Source organism: Hibiscus syriacus, unplaced genomic scaffold (assembly GCF_006381635.1).
Source record: "Hibiscus syriacus cultivar Baekdansim isolate YM2019G1 unplaced genomic scaffold, ASM638163v2 tig00110206_pilon, whole genome shotgun sequence".
Classification (NCBI taxonomy): Eukaryota; Viridiplantae; Streptophyta; class Magnoliopsida; order Malvales; family Malvaceae; genus Hibiscus; species Hibiscus syriacus.
Genome location: NW_024062627.1, coordinates 102,935 through 122,679, shown reverse-complemented (window position 1 = coordinate 122,679; position 19,745 = coordinate 102,935). Strand labels below are relative to the sequence as shown.

At 28.8% G+C, this 19,745-nt stretch overlaps 1 pseudogene; it reads left to right on the top strand.

Moving 5' to 3' along the window:
* Positions 1-11,999: 11,999 nt before the first annotated feature.
* On the top strand, positions 12,000-13,408 carry LOC120219216 (annotated as a pseudogene).
* Positions 13,409-19,745: the final 6,337 nt, after the last annotated feature.

The window sequence follows — 19,745 nt, the reverse complement described above, 5'->3', positions numbered from 1 at the left end:
GCTTGACGTGGAAGGGAATGTGAAGACACAAGAATTTTGTTGTTCCAAAGAAGGGTTTCGAGTATCAAAAGTCAATACTGTTGATCGTCAACGTGCTCATACGCCAGTCACAAGAACAGGATGTAAGGCTAGAGTCGTAGTTACAGCAACAAATACAAACGATCAGTGGGTTATAAGTAAGTCTGATCAGAAACATAATCATGCATTGTGCACATCTGCTATGACACCATTTATGCGTTCTAATCGAGCTGTAAGTAAGGCTGATATCGATGAGGCAACAACATTGAAAGAGGTCGGTGTTGGCACGTCACAAGTAATGAACTATTTAACGCAGCAGGCAGGGGGCTATCATAATGTTGGATTTACACATAAAGACCTCTACAATGCACTTCAAAGAGGTAAAGCAAAGGAAATCGTCGATGGGGATGTGAATGCGCTTATTGCCTACTTTGATTATAAGAAACATGATGATCCCGGGTTTTTTATGACATACTCGGTAGACGAATCGGGGGCATTGTATAATCTTATTTGGTCGGATTCTACATCGAGATCGGATTACACATGCTTCGGTGATGTAATTGCGTTCGACACAATGTACAAAGATAATTTGTATGGTCGACCAATTATGCCTATTGTTGGTGTCAATCATCACCATAACACAATTGTGTTTGCCACTGCCATAATCGCTGACGAAACGTCTCAATCTTTCGAGTGGGTGCTACATTTATACAACCTATAATATCATTTTCTACCTATAATATTTAATAAAAGTATCAACATTTATATTTTTCCTTGAATATCTATTTCTACCTGCAATCGGTCCCAAATGCTTCCTTACTCCAAAACCCCAAACAACACATAAAAAACCCTATCGCGATTACTGTAATAATAAAAAATTAGGGTTTCGACAACATACTTTTCGATTCGACTGCAGCAACAAACAAACAAACTTCGCTTTAGAAACGCCTTCTGAAATGCAGCAACAATTACTCTTCGATTTCAAAAACTCGTCCGTTCTATCTATTTTCATAGGATATTTAGCTTATATTTTCATCGGATATGTTATTTATATTTAATCGATACAAATACAAAAGTGTCGATACTTTTATGTCAGGTGTCGATACTTTCGAAAGGATAATTACCTATTTCTTTGAAAGTGTCGATAATTTATTACACGTACTTACGAAAGTATCGACACTTTCAATATATCCGGTATCATTTTACCGTTTTTATCATTTTGATACCGGTTTTATCATATTTTTACCTGTTATATCGTTGTGGATCGATATTTTTTTTAAAGTATCGACACATTATAGGCGCTATAACTGCTTCTCTTTTAAATTCACAAAGTGTCGATCCTTATATAACGTATCGACACTTTTAAATTTACCGGTTTTATCATTTTGTTACCGGTTTTATCATATTTTTACCTGGTATATCGTTTTGGATCGATATATTTTTTAAAAGTATCGACACTTTTAGGATTTAAAACTGCTTTTAAAGTTATGTAATTTATGTTTCAATTTATTTAATAGTGTTTCATGTTTTCCACCTACAATATTAATTTAATAATTTAATTTACACAAAATTTTATTTGATTGTTTTGATATTTTATAAAATATTATTTAGCATTTAAATTTAACAATATTAACCAAATATAATAATAATATGTTTTCAACAGTGAAATAAGTATGGACACTTTTATAAAAATGATATATACTTTTTGAAAGTTATGTAATTTATGTTTCAAATTTTTTAATAGTGTTTCATGTTTTCCACCTACAATATTAATTTAATAATTTCATTTACACAAAAATTATTTGATTGTTTTGATATTTTATAAAATATTATTTAGATTTTAAATTTAACAATATTAACTAAAGATAATAATAAATATATTTTCACAGTGAAATAAGTATGGACACTTTTATAAAAAGGATAGATAATTTACAATATAACAAGTAAAAATATGACAAAACCAGATTCATTATGACAAAACCGGTAAAATTTACTTGATATGTTAAACGTATGGACACTTTTATAAAAAGGATAGATACTTACCGATAACCAAAGTTTACCGGTTACCAAATTTTTTAATAGTTTTTCATATTTTCTACCTAAAACATTATTAGTTGTCAACATAATAGGTACCGCTAAACCGAATTTATTAAATACATTTTAATGTATCCGGTAATGCTGTATATTAGCCGTATATTAACCCGCCTTTCCTGAGACATTCCCCCATTTCTTGCCCACGCTTTGACTTCAAACATTGGACTTTCAATTTATCGTAAGTTAAATCGGTATTAGGGCAAGCTACTCCCATAGGCACCCGATTTTTTAAAGTTTTTATTTTAATATAATGATAAAATTAATTTCTAATATTTGCACAAATAATAATTTATTTATTTATTTTGTTTTAAAATTTTTTAACCTCCAACATTTTAATTTTAAGTTAAAATAATCCTTATTTAATGAAATTGTTAATTGACTAATGATTAATACATGCTACTAATATGATATTTTTATATGTATTTAACTGATGACATGATATATGTCATCATTTTGAATGACATGACACATATCATATCATTACTTTGAATTATGTGATATATCTCATATCATCATTTTTTGCGACGTAATATTAATTAAACATATGTGAATATTTTACCTCAATAATTTATAGTGATCGTTAATCAATTAATGATTTTCATTCAAATTGAATATGACCAAAAATTGAAACATTAAAAATTAAAGTATTCCAAAAAATAAGAGATAAAGTGACCATTTGTATAAGTGTTGAAGATTAATTTTGTCGATATACCTTTTTTATCAATATTATGATACTTAGCATTATTAGTTGATTATAAAATATTTTTCTTATTAATTCTTTTAAAAATTTATAATGTTATATGTTAATAAAATAATAATTTTTAATTTTATTCTTAAATTATAGTTAAAACATGATTTAATTATTTAAAAACGTTTAACAATAGTTTTAAAATATATTTCTATAAAAGATAAATCTTAAAATAAGAATAAATTTAAATCAAATTTATTAAACGATTTGAATAATAAAAGAAAATATTTTTTTAAAATTTTTCACATGCAAATGGTTATATTTACATGATGATATGTACAAGATTAACACGGTAATTTACTTTTTATTTTAACCTGAGTTTACCCGCAACTTTATGCGCAAAGAGTCGTGCACGTTTCAACATTCTAGACCTAAAAAACTGTTCAAAGGTGGCTTCGCTTCCACATCATCACATAATTTCTGGTAAAAGTGTCCATAAGACATGTGGGAATGTTTTTTTCCTAAACTAATGCAGTCAGGAGATTAATTCTCTAAATAGGGTGATTATTATAGGATTATATGTAGTGTGTGTGATTTCTCGGCATCTTTAGGATTGGACCAGCTTTCTCGAGTTTTTAGGGTGAATTCATTTGGGCTTACTTAGGAGAAAAAAAAATGGCATTTTTACACAAATATCACTTTAATCGAAATTAATTATTTGTTAGGCATTGTTTAAGAATATTTTACGAATCTAGTAAATTTTTAAATATTTTCTATAAAATTATTTCTGTATTAAATTACACAATACAATTATGTCTACCAATTACCACTTGACACTTTCTGATGCGTTTTTGATCCTTTCAAAATCATATATGTATAATATATTCTAAGAAAACTTTGAAGGTAAGTAATTTAAAATATAAATAATTTTATAAAATATTACGGATCATCACCATCATCATCATTTTGAAAAATAATTTTGCAGAAAGGCGCGACACATGCACCGCATAAGATTTTGAAATGGTAAAAAATGCATCAGAAAGTGTCAAGTGGTAATTGGTAGACATAATTGTATTGTGTAATTTAAGGCATGAATAATTTTATAGAAAATATTTAAAAATTTGCTAGATCCATAAAATATTCTTAAATAGTACATAACAAGTAATTAATTTATATTAAGGTGATATTTATGTAAAACGCCAACTTTTTTATGCTAAAAACGCCCAGATTTCAATAATAAAATTCACCCTAAAGACATCGAAAAATCTGATCAAACCCTAAAAAAATCAAAAGATCTCAAACATTGCATGCAATCCTGTAGCAATCACTCCATTTAGAGAATTAATCACCTGACTGCATTAGTTTGGGAAATAAACATTCCCATATGGGCACTTTTGTCATTTCTACAATCATTCATTTTTATATTGTTTCGTTTTCTCACTAATTCAGCAGATTCTTGTTTTAAGAATGGACCCATCTACACAGTTTGTCTCAGTTAATATTTTATCTAATAATATTTTTTATTTAAAATGAATTATCCAAAAATATTCGTTTAATTATTAGATGTATTTTATTTAAATCATTAATTTACTATTTTTATCAATCAAATTCTTCAATTATTTAAATAATAACAATCAAGTAAAAATTAACAACGTTGGTAATATTACTGCTATGAAGTAATGGTGGAACAAACATATGTTTTTTTTATATATATTTTTTTATATTAGGTCAAAAAGGGAAATAATGAAAATTTTAAAAAAATAATAAATTTTTAAAATGCATAAACTTATTTTAATTACTTTGAAACAATAATATGTACAATTCTCTTAATCGATTTGGTTCATTCACTTAAATAAAATCATTTGATAATTCAGAATTTATGAAAAAGATTTTGAGAGAGAACTTTTGAAAGAAATTATGTTGCGTATTTAAAATTTTGGATTGAAAATCAAATTAAATAATAAATTTTATCGCGAAATTAAGAAAGTGTGAGATATGATAAATGAAAAATATTTTATTGTAATTCAGAGTTCAAAATTGATTTATTCGAGTAAATGTCAATTTTTCACATTTTAATACTCATTGGATAATACGAATCCCAACGACTTCGGTGATAAAAGAATTGTTGTTATTTATTGAGGTTTCGAGTTCAAGCACTAAGAATGTCAGTGTTTGAACGTTTAATGTCAAATAATTAAAAGTTATATTTGAATATGTACTACTTTGAACTTACCCCTGATTAATAAAAAAAATAAAACTCATTGGATATGATTCATGTTCTAGGATTTGAAATTTTTATAGGTTAAATACGAAATGAAATATTTTTTTATTTATCATGAATTTTAAATATTAAATAGTAATGAATACTAATGATCACTGAAGAAGAGATGATATAATTGTATTTGATAATCAGACAACAGCTATACTTAGATGATGAATTCACCGATACATGGAAAGTTCAAATTACTCTTAATAAATATTATCACTTCACTATATTTATGCATTGAGTTATAACTAAAATATTAAAATAAAATTAATAATTATAGTTTTTTTTCAGGGAGGTATGGGATCACTTAAGAACGTCTCGTTTTCCAACATTCAAGTCATTGACTTGAATGTCCCCATAATAATCGACCAGTACAACTGCGACAAGCACATGTGCAAGAACCAAACGATGGCGGTGGCGATTTCCGGCGTTAAATACGACCGAATCGTCGGAACGTACACGTCGCAACCGGTTCATCTAGCTTGTAGCAATGCGATCCCCTGCACCGACGTAGATCTTATTGATATTCAACTGAAACCCTCGTTTCGAGGTTTCCATCAGGCATTGTGTTGGAACTCTTATGGGAGATCACAGGGACCTCTGTTTCCTTCGAGCATCGACTCTTGCTTACTAAGGGGACAGTGGTTATGTCAAGAGAATAGCTCGATCTCGCGAACATGTCTGTATATAGGCATTGTTTGGGTTTTGTTGCTTGGGTTGCATGTTTGGCTGATGCTTTCCCTTCTGCTAATTTTAGTGTGTGAGAAGGTGAGGCTTTTGTAAAAGTTTGGTTTTGCTTTAGCAACGTAATGTAATGTATTTGGGGTTTTTGTAAAGCCCTACAGGGTGGGAAGTAGGATGTGGCGTGCACCGTCCAATATAACTCATCCTTCTCTTTGGAATCTCACTCACCAAATTCAAAAGTACTTTTATTCGATGCATTCAGTTAAATAATAATTGAAAATTAAAATATCAAAAACTTTCTAAAGTCACTTCATTCACCTACACTATGTCACGTCTTAAAGAAGCTACATAAAAAAGAAAATAAGAAGTTTTAGGTAGCGTTTGGTTGGATGGAATTCATTGGAATTGGTGAGAATTGAAATTCAATTTCATCACTTTCCCATGTTTGGTTCAAGTTTTTCAAGGAAATTGGAATCTATGGAATTTAATTCTGAATTTAATTCCCTTGTTAGAGGGAATTAAAATTTGACCATAATATCCTCATCAATCCTTTGGTAACTTATTCATATATTGAATAAAAATATTTTTTTATTATTTCGGGTCAGTTCGGGTTTCTAATTCATATATTCGGGTCGGGTCGGGTGAAATTTTATTTTGGTCGGGTCGGATCTGGTTTTTTTAAGTGTGATATTCAAGTAGGGTCAGGTTCGGGTTTGGGGTGAAAAAAACTGGACCGACCCGAAAATATATATATAATTCATGTCGGGTCGGATTAAGTCACTGTTTTTATTAAATAAAAATAATTTTTTAATATTTCGGGTCGGGTCGGGTCGGGTTGAATTTCTAATTCATATATTCGGGTCGGGTCGGATGAAACTTTATTTTGTTCGGGTCGGGTTTTTTAAGTGTGATATTCGGGTCGAGTCGGGTCGGGTTTTTTTAAGTGTGATATTCGGGTCGGGTCGGATCGGGTTCGGGTTTAGGGTGAAAAAAATCGGACCGACCCGAAAATATATATAATTCGGGTTGGGTCGGATTAATTCACTGTTTTTATTAAATAAAAATAATTTTTTATTATTTCGGGTCGGGTCGGATTTATAATTCATATATTCGGGTCGGTTCGGATGAAACTTTATTTTGTTCGGGTCGGGTCGGGTTTTTAAAGTGTGGTATTCGGGTCGAGTCGGGTCGGGTTTAGGGTGAAAAAACTGTACCGGCCCGAAAAAATATATAATTTTACCTTATATATTTAGGAATAATTACAATAATACCCCTCTATATATATTTTTTTCAATTAAGTCAATGTTTTTATTGAATAATTTTTTTTTATTATTTTGAGTCGTGTCGGGTTAAGTTTCTAATTCATATATTGAATAAAAATAGTTTTTGGTATTTTTTTTTGTAACTAATTAACATACTACGATTGGAATGTATCGAAATATTGTTCTATCTTTTGGTAACTTATTAACATATTTTGATTGCGATGATTTTAACTTATAATGTTTATTAGCATAATTTTTATAATTTATTGAAATGAATAATCAATCAATAAAATGAAAATTTAATATTTTTTAATTTTTTATAATATATTACTACATGTAAGTTGTAAAATAAACTAAAATAAAGCAAAAAAAAACAATAAGGGTAATTCTGTCATTTTACATTACTGAAATCAAATTCATCTGACATATCTGCGAACCAAACAGAATATGGAATTGGATTCCAATTCCTACATAATCCAATTCCTTCATATTCCAATTCCTTCACATATTCCAATTCCTTCACATATTCCAATTCCCTCATAAACATTCCAACGAACCAAACGCCACCTTAGAGTATATAAACAGTAATATTACAAACTTATAAAATGTTTTTTTTTTGGAAATAATGTAATGACCTTGTACAAACTAATAAGTGGTATCAAAATGATCTTTTGACTGTTCAATTTCACACCAGATATCTCAATTGATTTGTTAAGTAGGATAAACAACCGTGACATTAACCCGGGAAGAAGGTGTCATAAGATTGAACATAAGAGAATAGTATATATGACATGGTTAAATGGGGCACATTAACCCCACTTCATAACAGAAAAGAGAAATTCTAACTTTTGTAAGTGATATTGTTACGCATATTAGATTTGTATTTTGGAATGAAGATAATGACCCGTGACAAACGCTATAGTATCAGTACAATCGGTTAAGAAGAGAAGTGTTGGCCCAAAAATCATGGCCATTGATCCCAACCGGACATGAAATCAGAATAGGCAGCCTCCACGAGTGAGTCAAATAAAGATTCATGGGTCTAGATTCGAGTGGACTCACATTGATCTAAACTCCTTCTCTAATTGGACCATCAGTCATCACAATGTAACCAGCAGTGAGCCTAGTGGGCTATTGGCTTTGGGCTTCAATAAAACAAACAGATATTGAAAATTAGGGGATGATGCATTAGCATACATGGTTTCATGAGACCACCATTAACATGTTTTTGGAGAAGATGGGATCAGCGACATGTTTCAAAGATAGTGTCTATTTCTAAACCCTTTTTGAGAGGTGTTCTTTTATTGCTACCTTTGATTTAGCTAACCTTATACTTAAATGCTTTCTCCGACAATATCATTGCTCAACATCAAGGTTCCATGCTTTTTAACCCTCCTTTCTACCCCCTTTATAAATGCTTTACACTAATATAGAGGTTGACACCATCCAGTGAAATACCGCATCACATGGTAAATTTGTGATAAAATATAAAAAATAGTATGATAAAAAGTATATTTTGAATTAAATTTTAATATTAAAATTTCAAAATTAAGAGGGGAAAAAACATAACTAAAATAACTCAAATTAAAATACAGAAAGTAATTCCATAGTTTACAAATACGCAGTAATAGAAGAGAGAAACCGAGTATAGTGTTTTGGGATTGATGATTTGATGTAGCTTTAAACAACTACGTTCCCACTCTTCCTCATCATTCAATTCTCTTCTTTTCATGTGGGACTCTTAACCGGAATTATCTTTACTCTTATTCCACTTTTAAATTTTTATAACCAACTTCATTCTTTTTATTCTCCTAAATAAATATACAAATTATTTAAATCTAGTAGTGTGCAAATAAACTAAAATAAGTTTAAGGTTCTTCATGTTATTTACTTAAATATCAAATTAAATTAATTATTTAATCGACTATTTTTTTTGGTATAATCATCGCCTTTAAATTTATGGGTGTAGTAGAATTCTTCTAACTCAATTTTTCTATTCATAATATCAAAATTCGAACCTCTTATATAAGAGATCTAATGTATCACCCCACTAAACCAACTTATTGTCAACATAGATTCAAATTTTACATAATATTTATTATAACAACATTATTAATTTATTTCTCTCTATTTATTATATTAAAATTCGAATATTGGATATTATTTAAAATTTATAATAAATCAGGTCATGATGTGAAATTGGGTCATTGTAGGGTGATGGAAAACATGTAGTTGAATCATGATTGATCATAAGTGCAAGTAGACAGATGGGTCCCAACCTAAAAGCTGAGATCCAATTGACCAAAGACCTTTCATTACACTTGCTTAGATTTTGAGACAACATCACTCCCTCTGCTTTCTTTCAAACCCCCCAGACACAAAAAGGGAAAAAAAACCACCAAAGTTGAGCTTTTCACTAAAGAACTTGAAACATGGAAGTTTTATTTTGACCAAGAAGTTAAGTAGAAGGAAAATTTTCCATTAAAGTACCGCTTACTCTGTAATTTGTTTTACGTTGACTCGAGTTATTCGAATTAGATCCGAACATGAAATCCATAACAGCATGAGGAAAAAGGAATGAAATCAGAGTTGAGCCCCAAAATACAAGCACTAAACAGAGATTAATGAGTGCGACTGTGTAATGAAATGTAATTGATTGAGCATGCAATGCATAACCAAGCGCATGGACCCTTAAATATAATGATATTGACTCATCCGACAATACGACATGAATACACAAATATATTAGGGTTTATATAATAAATATAATTATAGTTAACATGTCAGAAATTTTATAAATATAAAATATCTTAGATATAGTATAATATAAAACTACACTGAATAATTGAAGTTGAATCCAAATTTAAATAAGTGGAAGTGGGTAAGCTTTTAGGTTGATGGTACAAAGTATATAGCTGACACAGAACATATAGGGAAGGGAGAAAGAACTTTGAAAACCCAGAATCAACTGTATTTGACGTCTCTCCTCACAAACTAAAGTGAGTCAATAACAGAGATCACTATCCTATAAAATTAAATTATATAACAAAAAGAAAAAAAGTGTATTTTATAAAAAATAGTTTTATTATTACTTCTTTTAATCTTTAAACGATTCTAAATTTTGTTCCTAAATTTTATTAAAACGAAAGAAAATACAATCTTAACAATGGAATCAATTAAGAGAGAATTTAGAGATAAAAAAACTCAAACATAAAAAAAATCCAAATGTACAATAACCTTTTAAATCTAAGGTCTATCATTCATAAACCCAATATTCATCAATAAATTCCTTTATAACAAGCGAAAATATATCTGAATACATCGACAAATAATTACAAAAAAAGAATCTAATCATTAAAATACCACCGCAATCACAAATTAAATACGAGGGATGTGAGAATCTTTACAAAATCGCATAATACCACAAAGATAGGCAAACAACATACCATAATGTAGAGAAACGTGAAACAGGAGCATAGTAAAACATGAAAAAAAAAAGGTAAAATATATACAAATATATAAAAATAAGAAGTCAAATAATATAGATTTTTATTAAAAATTAAAATAAAACATAAATAACCAACTGAAACAGGGTATTAAAAAACAATGATAAAAATAAACACAAGTTATTGACGACTTGCACCAAAACCGATGTCACTATCAGAATAAAAGAAAAGAACAAGGGTTCCAGAGTAATATCCTACCTCTAAACTTTTATTACTTAAAACAATATTATTTATTGATTATTTGGTTCGACGAAACTAATCTATATTTAAATTATTTGTTGATAGTTAGAAAATATATTGATTTTGCTTCAAAAGAATATATTGGTTTAAAAATTAATTTCATCAATCATTGTTAATTATATCTTTCATTCTATGGGTTTTAAATTTTAAATTATTTTAATTTCATCTCCAAATTGTCTTTTACTTTTTTTAAAAGAAAAAATTTCGGCGAGCTTTGCTTAACTCGGCATTAGCATTTATATATCACCACGCTCCCATTTCAGTTCTTTGGTTTTCATTAACAAACCCAACAGCTTAGAAATTCGAACCAAGTGTGGGACATCAAAACCAGACACAATAAGAATCTGCAAGAGAAGAACAAGAAGAAGGGAATGTTTTCTTCTTTTAAAATATTGTTTTTGCCATTCTTGGATGTTTTCAAGAGCTTTGGAAAATGGTGAAAGAATATTGAAGCAGTCGAGAAGTTTTTCTTACAATGTTGATCTTATGTCGGATCAGATGTCGCCATTTCGATCACGGAATAAGACACTTCACCAGTGCACAATCATGGGTTCTTCTGGTCTTAAAACATCATCAATCGTTCACATTCTTGTAATCTTTCTTCTTGTTCATCTTCGATTTGTCCTGTTTTCTCGTCGGAACTCCGGAATCCTCCTGGGAGGAATCAAACTTTCCGACCAGAAAAAGTTCAAAAAGTGGAAAATCATAAGGCAACGTCTCAAAGAGATCAACAAACCTGCAGTAAAGACAATTCAGGCAATTTATCTAGTTTTTGCCCTCGGTTTTTGATCTTTTATCAGACAATGATTCCGGTGTCCGACATATTTATTGTTGTTTTGGTATGTGTTTCTCTAACTATGTCAGTAATCTTTGTTTCTGGTTCGCGGTTGCAGAGTCCAGATGGTGATATTATTGACTGTGTTTTGTTGCATCATCAGCCTGCCTTCAATCACCCTCAACTCAAAGGACAACAATATCGGTAATTACTTATCATGTTGGATGTCGTTGTGATTCACAACTTCATTAAACACGACACGATGGAAAACATATCATATCTATGGTACGACATTCAAAAGTTGTTGTGATTTATGAAATATCTGCAGGATTCACCGGAGAGACCTAGGGCTTATGAAGCTGAAGGACAGTGACGGGGGCAGAAGAGAGTATGTTCAGCTATGGAGGATGTCGGGGAAACGTGTCCGGAAGGGACGATTCCGATGAAAGAACAAGGGAAGAACATGATGGGGCTAGTCTGTAAGAAGATTTGGAAGGAAACCAAGAAGACGTGTCAGAAGAGATTCAACCAGCAATGGCCAGCAAGCCATGAGGTATCTCATTTCTCTGCCTTTACAAATGTACTTTCACTAAACAAAATTTAATTTAATCCAACAATTATCTTCCCTTTTTTCCCTTTAAAAAAGAAGGGATAAAAGTCATTCAAATTAAAGTCATAAAAGGAAGTATGCTCTTCCTAAAAGTTCAAATTCGAATTTATATCTACATGATATGTATGCGTTATTGATTATTAATTATTAAGAGATTTTGTTAAAACAAAAAGAAAGAAAGAAAGTAGGGTTTCATAATCATAATAATAAAGGTAGGTTACAGCATGCAGTTGGATATGTGAACGGAGAAGAATATTACGGAGCAAAGGGCAGCGTAAATGTGTGGGCACCTCATGTCTCTAATCGCTATGAATTCAGCTTATCCCAGCTTTGGGTCATCTCTGGTTCCTTTGCCCATGATCTCAACACCATTGAAGCTGGTTGGCAGGCACGTCATTTTCCTTCTTAACTCGACTCTACTCTTTTATATTTTCGATTGGAACATTATAGCATAAGTTTTATGCAGGTCAGTCCAGAAATATATGGGACAACTATCCTAGATTCTTCACATATTGGACAGTAGTATAATCAAATGATTTCGAAACAATTTGATTATAAGCTAAACTCTTCGCTTAATACTATTGGAATTAATGAAACAATTTTTGCAGAACGACGCATATGAAACAACCGGGTGTTATAATTTGATGTGCTCGGATTTGTTCAAACAAACAATAGAATTGCAATCGGGGCCGCAATTTCCCCCATCTCATCGTACCACGGTGGCCAGTTCGACATCACCCTCTTGATCTGGAAGGTGATAAAATTCATCATTCACAACCGTTATTACATCCTCAAACTGATCAATAGCTTTATGTTCGGTGCAGGACCCAAAGCACGGGAACTGGTGGTTGGAATTCGGATCGGGGTGCTAGTAGGATACTGGCCGGCATGTTTGTTCACTCACTTGAGGGATCAACCATGGTTCAATTCGGTGGAGAGATTGTTAACTCGAGGGCCGGAGGGTTCCACACCTCCACCGCAATGGGAAGCGGTCATTTCTCCGGCGAAGGCTTCAGAAGGCCTCTTATTTCCGAAACCTACAAGTGGTTGATTGGGATAATAACTTATCCCATTACCGAATCTAAACTTCTGGCCGATCATCCCAACTGCTATGATATCCGAGTGGGATTAATGGAGTTTGGGGCACTACTTTTACTATGGAGGACCGGGAAAAATGTCCGGTGTCCATAAGGGGAAGGACGAAGCTGGGAATTTTGTATTGAAAGATCAAAATATAAAAGTTTGGGAATGGAAATAGATTTTAGAAGACGACTAAGATTGTTAGTGGATCAAAATATAGGGTTGATATTATTTTTTTTTTTTCTTTTACATTTGTTGGGTGATACAGGGTTTCTTATGGAGTAAGTTTGAGCTTGGAAGATTCTATAGTAATTATTTTCCTTATTTTTTAATATTTTCATATATAATGTAGACTTTGACCGTTACAATATATACGATTCACAATATTGACGTGACATTTAATAATAGATAATATATGATAGAAAAATTTAATTAATTTTGTTTTCAAGTTTAATGGTCTAACTGTTTTTAAAAAAAAGTTAAAGGGTCCATTTATTTAAAAAATAAAATAAAATAATTTTAACTTAAAATATAAAATATTAAACATAAACAAGTAAGTAAAACTATATTAATATCAAATTCCTATAAAATTAAAAAATACTAATAATATTCATAATCAAATAAAAATACTAATAGTTTTAATGTCAGATACATATCAACCATCATTATATATCATGCACTTTTATTCATACAGTACATCTTTGCATCTAAATGTATTAAAATATCATAAGTTATTTATATCAATACCTACATCTAATTATATTTCAAATAATTTGAAGGATTATTTACAAGTCCTTACCTTTTTAAAGCCGTATTTTTACAATCTCATGTTCAAAGATATTTAAAAATTAAAAATCGATAAGTATATAGAATATAATAAAATAAAAATTATTAAAAATTATAAAGGGATTTATGACCTTATCATATAATATAGATTAGACTGATGAGTTGCTGTTTTTTTCTTCTTCATAAAATCTCTGTTTGAAAACCGGATCGAATCGGCCGTTCAACTGGGAATCGTGCTTGTTCGGTTCATTTAAATCGGTTGAACCGTTACTAGTGAACCGGCTAGAACCGCTGAACCGTTCGAACCGGACCGGCTGAAACCGAGAATTTTTTTTTTTTAAAAAAAATTAACCAAACAACGTCGTTTATTAAACGAGCCAAGTCGAACTCGAGTATTGCTGAGCTCGACTCGAACTTGAAACTTAAAAGTAAGTTCAAGTCAACTCAAACTCACAAGCTAAAAATCAAGTTCAACTCAAACTCGAATATAATATTGAAACTTGAACTCAAAAATGCTTGAATTCAAAAAAAAAATAGAAGCTCGATTGAAGCCTAAAATTCAAGCTTGATTGAAGTGAAAGAGTAGTTCATCAATCTCACCAAAAGGCTCCATGATTTGAATGCCAATTACCTCTATTATTTATAGAAGTTAGTTGTGATGCTCTTCTATGTTTCTTAGCATGTGATATTGTTTTGTTCTCATATTTTTACTCTTTAGACTTTTGGGATGCTCTTCTATGTTTTAATATGTTTACCTTAAATATTATGTTGTAGTTAATTTTTAATCATTTTGTTTCACTTGATTTTATGATTTTACTTATATATGTTAGGACTTGCTTTGAATATGACTTGTGATATAAAAAATTATTTTTTATATTAAATTTTTTTGTATTTTTATTTAATTTTTAAATAATTATGACGTCGTCTGATTCTTCCGACCGGTCGAACCGTTCGACCGGTTGAACCGGTGAACCGGTAGTATGACCGGTTCGCTAACCGGTCCGGTTCTGAAAACCATGATAAAAAGATCAATTTTTTATTTTTAATAATTAATAATTTATTTCTTTGATTATATTTTATATTAATATTTTTTTAGTATTGTTTTATTTAACTTTTTTAGATATTAATAATTATTGTATAGTATACTAATTTTTCTTTTGTTTTTAAAAAATCAAAAAATTCTCAAACTTTCTTGAAAAAAGTTAATTAGCTTTGATAAAATTAAAAAATCGTTAATAAAAACATTATATATCATTAAAACACAATCAATCTATTTAGTGGATGAGATATTAGACCCTCAGACAAAGTCAATAATTCAAATGATGACATTTATAAATGGAACAAACTGAATTATAAGATGTCGTCTCCGTATTAGACTTATGCGTCTCTAATATGAATTAATCAATTAAATAACATTTAGGTGATTATAAAAAAAGAATCAACGGAGATAGTGTTAATCCAACCGTTGAACAAACTGAAACAGACAAAACATATGAATCTGATGATCTGAAAGGTACCAGCCACTACTTTAACCTACATGGCCGACTGCTTCAAATTGGTTTATGAAGTTTTGGGCTTGGCATCTACTTTAGCCCATTCTGATAATTCACCAAACATGACTCGGAATTTCTCAATTTTTCTTGGGTTATATTTAAAATTTACATAATTTTGTATAATTTTACTTATAGTGAACAGATGAAATTATTTAGATTCAGTTATATATATATATAACTTTTTTTGTGAAATGTTTACCTTATCCGAATTTCTTTATAAGCAAATTATATGTTTGGTTTATTTAATCTAAATGTATAATTATATTATTAATTATTTAATCAAAAGAATATAAGATTATTTTTTTATATTAATGTTTTAATATCAAGTTTTAAATTATTTTATCCTAACATTCCAAATCATTAATTTTTTAAAGTATTTCATCATGACATTCTAAATTATTTCTAAAACTATTTCTTTTAACTTAAAACATTTCAGGATTAAATGTATATTTTGAGTTGTATTTTTTTTAAAAATTTAAGTTTTATCTTTGATTATATAATTTATTTTTTTGAATTTTACGTGTGGATTATATATTATACTTTTAAGTTGTAAGTTTTATATTTTGTTTCATGTAGTTTTTAAAAATAATATACGTATAGTGATTTTATTTTATCTTTCTCTCTCTCTTTTAGAAAAGTAAAAATAATATACGTATAGTGATTTTATTTTATCTTTTAAAAATAATAAAAATAATTTTATTATCAAAATATAAAAAGGTTGGGTATGGAAATAGATTTTTAGAAGACGACTAAGATTGTTAGTGGATCAAACTATAGGGTTGATATTATTTGTTTTTTTTTTCCTTTTACATTTGTTGGGTGATACAGGGTTTCTTATGGAGTAAGTTTGAGCTTTGGAAGATTCTTATAGTAATTATTTTCCTTATTTTTTTTAATATTTTCATATATAATGTAGACTTTGACCGTTACAATATTAATACGATGATTCACGATATTGACGTGACATTTAATAATAGATAATGATATGATAGAATAATTTAATTATTTTTGTTTTCAAGTTTAATGGTCTAATTGTTTTTTTAAAAAGGTTAACGGGTTCATTTATTTTAAAAAATAAAATAAAAATAATTTTAAATTAAAAATATAAAAATATTAAACATAAAAAAGTAAGTATAAAACTAATATTAATATCAAATTCCTATAAAATTAAAAAATACTAAATAAATATTCATATAATCAAATAAAAATACTAATATGTTTTTAATGTCAGATACATATCAACCATCATTATATATATCATGCACTTTTATTCATACAAGTACATATTTTGCATCTAAATGTAGTTAAAATATATCATAAGTTATTTATATCAATACCTACATCTAATTATATTTCAAATAATTTGAAGGATTATTTACAAGTCCTTACCCATGACATAATAAGCTAGTATATAAAGTGCACTTACCTTATGAGTTTTTAAAGCCGTATTTTTACAATCTCATGTTCAAAGAATATTTAAAAATTAAAAATATCGATAGTATTATAGAATATAAATAATAAAAATTATTAAAAATTATAAAGGGATTTATGACCTTATCATATAATAAGTAGGATTAGACTGATGACAGAGTTGCTGTTTTTTTCTTCTTCATAAAAATCTTTTTTTTGAAAACCGGATCGGATCGGCCGGTTCAATTAGGAATCGTTGTTTAGTTCGGTTCAATCTAAACCGGTTGAACCGTTACTAGTGAACCGGTCAAAACCGTTGAACCGTTCGAACCGGACCGGCTGAAAACCGAAAAAAACCAGGAATTTTGTTTATTTTTTTAAAAAAATTAAACCAAACAACGTCGTTTGTTAAACGAGCCAAGTCGAACTCGAGTATTGCTGAGCTCGACTCGAACTTGAAAACTTTAAAAGTAAGTTCAAGTCAACTCAAACTCACAAGCTAAAGACTCGAACTTGAAAACTTTAAAAGTAAGTTCAAGTCAACTCAAACTCACAAGCTAAAAATTATCAAGATCAACTCAAACTCGAAATATAATATTAAAACTGAACTCAAATATGCTTGAATTCAAAAAAATTTAGAAGCTCGATTGAAGCCTAAAATTCAAGCTTGATTGAGTGAAAGATAGTTCATTTTAAACTAAACAATATCATTTTGTTATGATTTTAATCATTTTGTTCACTTGATTTTATTTTTAACTTATATATGTTATGACTTGCTTTGATATGACTTGTGATATAAAAAATTATTTTTATTAAATTTTTTGGTATTTTTATTTAATTTTTTAAATAATTATGACGTCGTCTGGTTCTCCGACCGGTCGAACCGTTCGACCGTTGAACCAGTGAACCGGTAGTATGACCGGTTCGCTAACCGGTCCGGTTCTGAAACCATGATAAAATGATCAATTTTTATTTTTATTTTAATAATTAATAATTTATTCTTTGATTATATTTTATATTATATTTTTTTAGTATTGTTTATATAACTTTTTAGATATTTAATAATATTTGTATAGTATACTTAATTTTTCTTTTGTTTTAAAAATCAAAAAAATCTCAAACTTTCTTGAAAAAAGTTAATTAGATCTTTGAATAAATTAAAAAAATCGTTAATAAAAAAACATTATATATCATTAAACCAACAATCAATCTATTATGGGATGGATAGACCTCAGACAAAGTCATAATTAAATGATGACATTTATAAATGGAACAAACTGAATTATAAGAGTCTCCGTATTAGACTTATGCTCTAATATGAATTAATCAATTAAAATAAATACATGTGATTATAAAAAAAGAAATCAACGAGATTAGTGTTAATCCAACCGTTGGAAAACTGAAACAGACAAAAACATATGAATCTGATGATCTGAAAAGGTTCCAGCCAACTACTTTAACCTACATGGCCGACTGCTTCAAAATTGGTTTATGAAGTTTTGGGCTTGGCATCTACTTTAGCCCATTCTGATAATTTCACCAAACATGACTCGGAATTTCTCAATTTTTCTTGGGTTATATTTAAAATTATACATAATTTTGTAATTTTACTTATAGTGAAACAGATGAAATTATTTAGATTCAGTTATATATATATATATTACTTTTTTTGTGAAATGTTTACCTTATCCGAATTTCTTATATAGCAAAATTATAATGTTTGGTTTATTTAATCTAAATGTATAATATTATTAATTATTTAATCAAAAGAATATAAGATTATTTTTTTATATTAATGTTTTAATATCAGTTTTAAATTATTTTATCCTAACATTCCAAATCATTAATTTTTTAAAGTATTTCATCATGACATTCTAAATTATTTCTAAAACTATTTCTTTTAACTTAAAACATTTCAGGTTTAACTGTATATTTTGAGTTGTATTTTTTAAAAATTTAAGTTTTATCTTAGATTAATAATTTATTTTTTTGAACTTTATGTGTGGATTATATATTATACTTTTAAGTTGTAAGTTTTATATTTTGTTTCATGTAGTTTTTAAAAATAATATACGTATAGTGATTTTATTTTATCTTTCTCTCTCTTTTTTTTGTCACCGTTGGTCTTTTTTATTTTTATTATCGACGACGACATCAACTTTGATGCGGACCATCGATATTTATTGTTTTCATTTATCTTTTTTAGGGTTGAATTTGTGATCACTTTAACTTATCAAGACGATTTTTATTTGTTATCATGCTTATCTTTCCTGTATTGAACTCGAATTGGATTTGTATATGCAATTTATGTTCGTAGATATTTTTTTTTCGCGTCGTTCGAGTCTAATTTATGATTTATCGATGATCTTTCAATAGTTTGATCCCCTTTTGTGGTTCATTTGTCGGTGCAGTCAGATTTGTTCGCAATTATCTTTTGTTCAAATTTATTCAGTTAGATTTTTTAACATTTTCTTGTATGATCATGTGTGATAAGTGACTATTTTTTGTGTTAATAATAATAGGAAAAATGTTTTTTATATGTTTAATTTATTGTGATTACAAGCCTTAGTTGTAATTTAGATATTTTTAATTTTGATAAAACTAATTGTTTCTGTAAGAAATATAATTTAAAGAAAAAAAATAAACTTAATAGACTAGAACAATGTCATTTTAGAGACTATATTTTAAGTGTGTAATAATTTTATCACTAAACTTTTAAATAAATCTATTTTTACATTGTATATTTTCATCAATCACTAACAGTCAATCACCG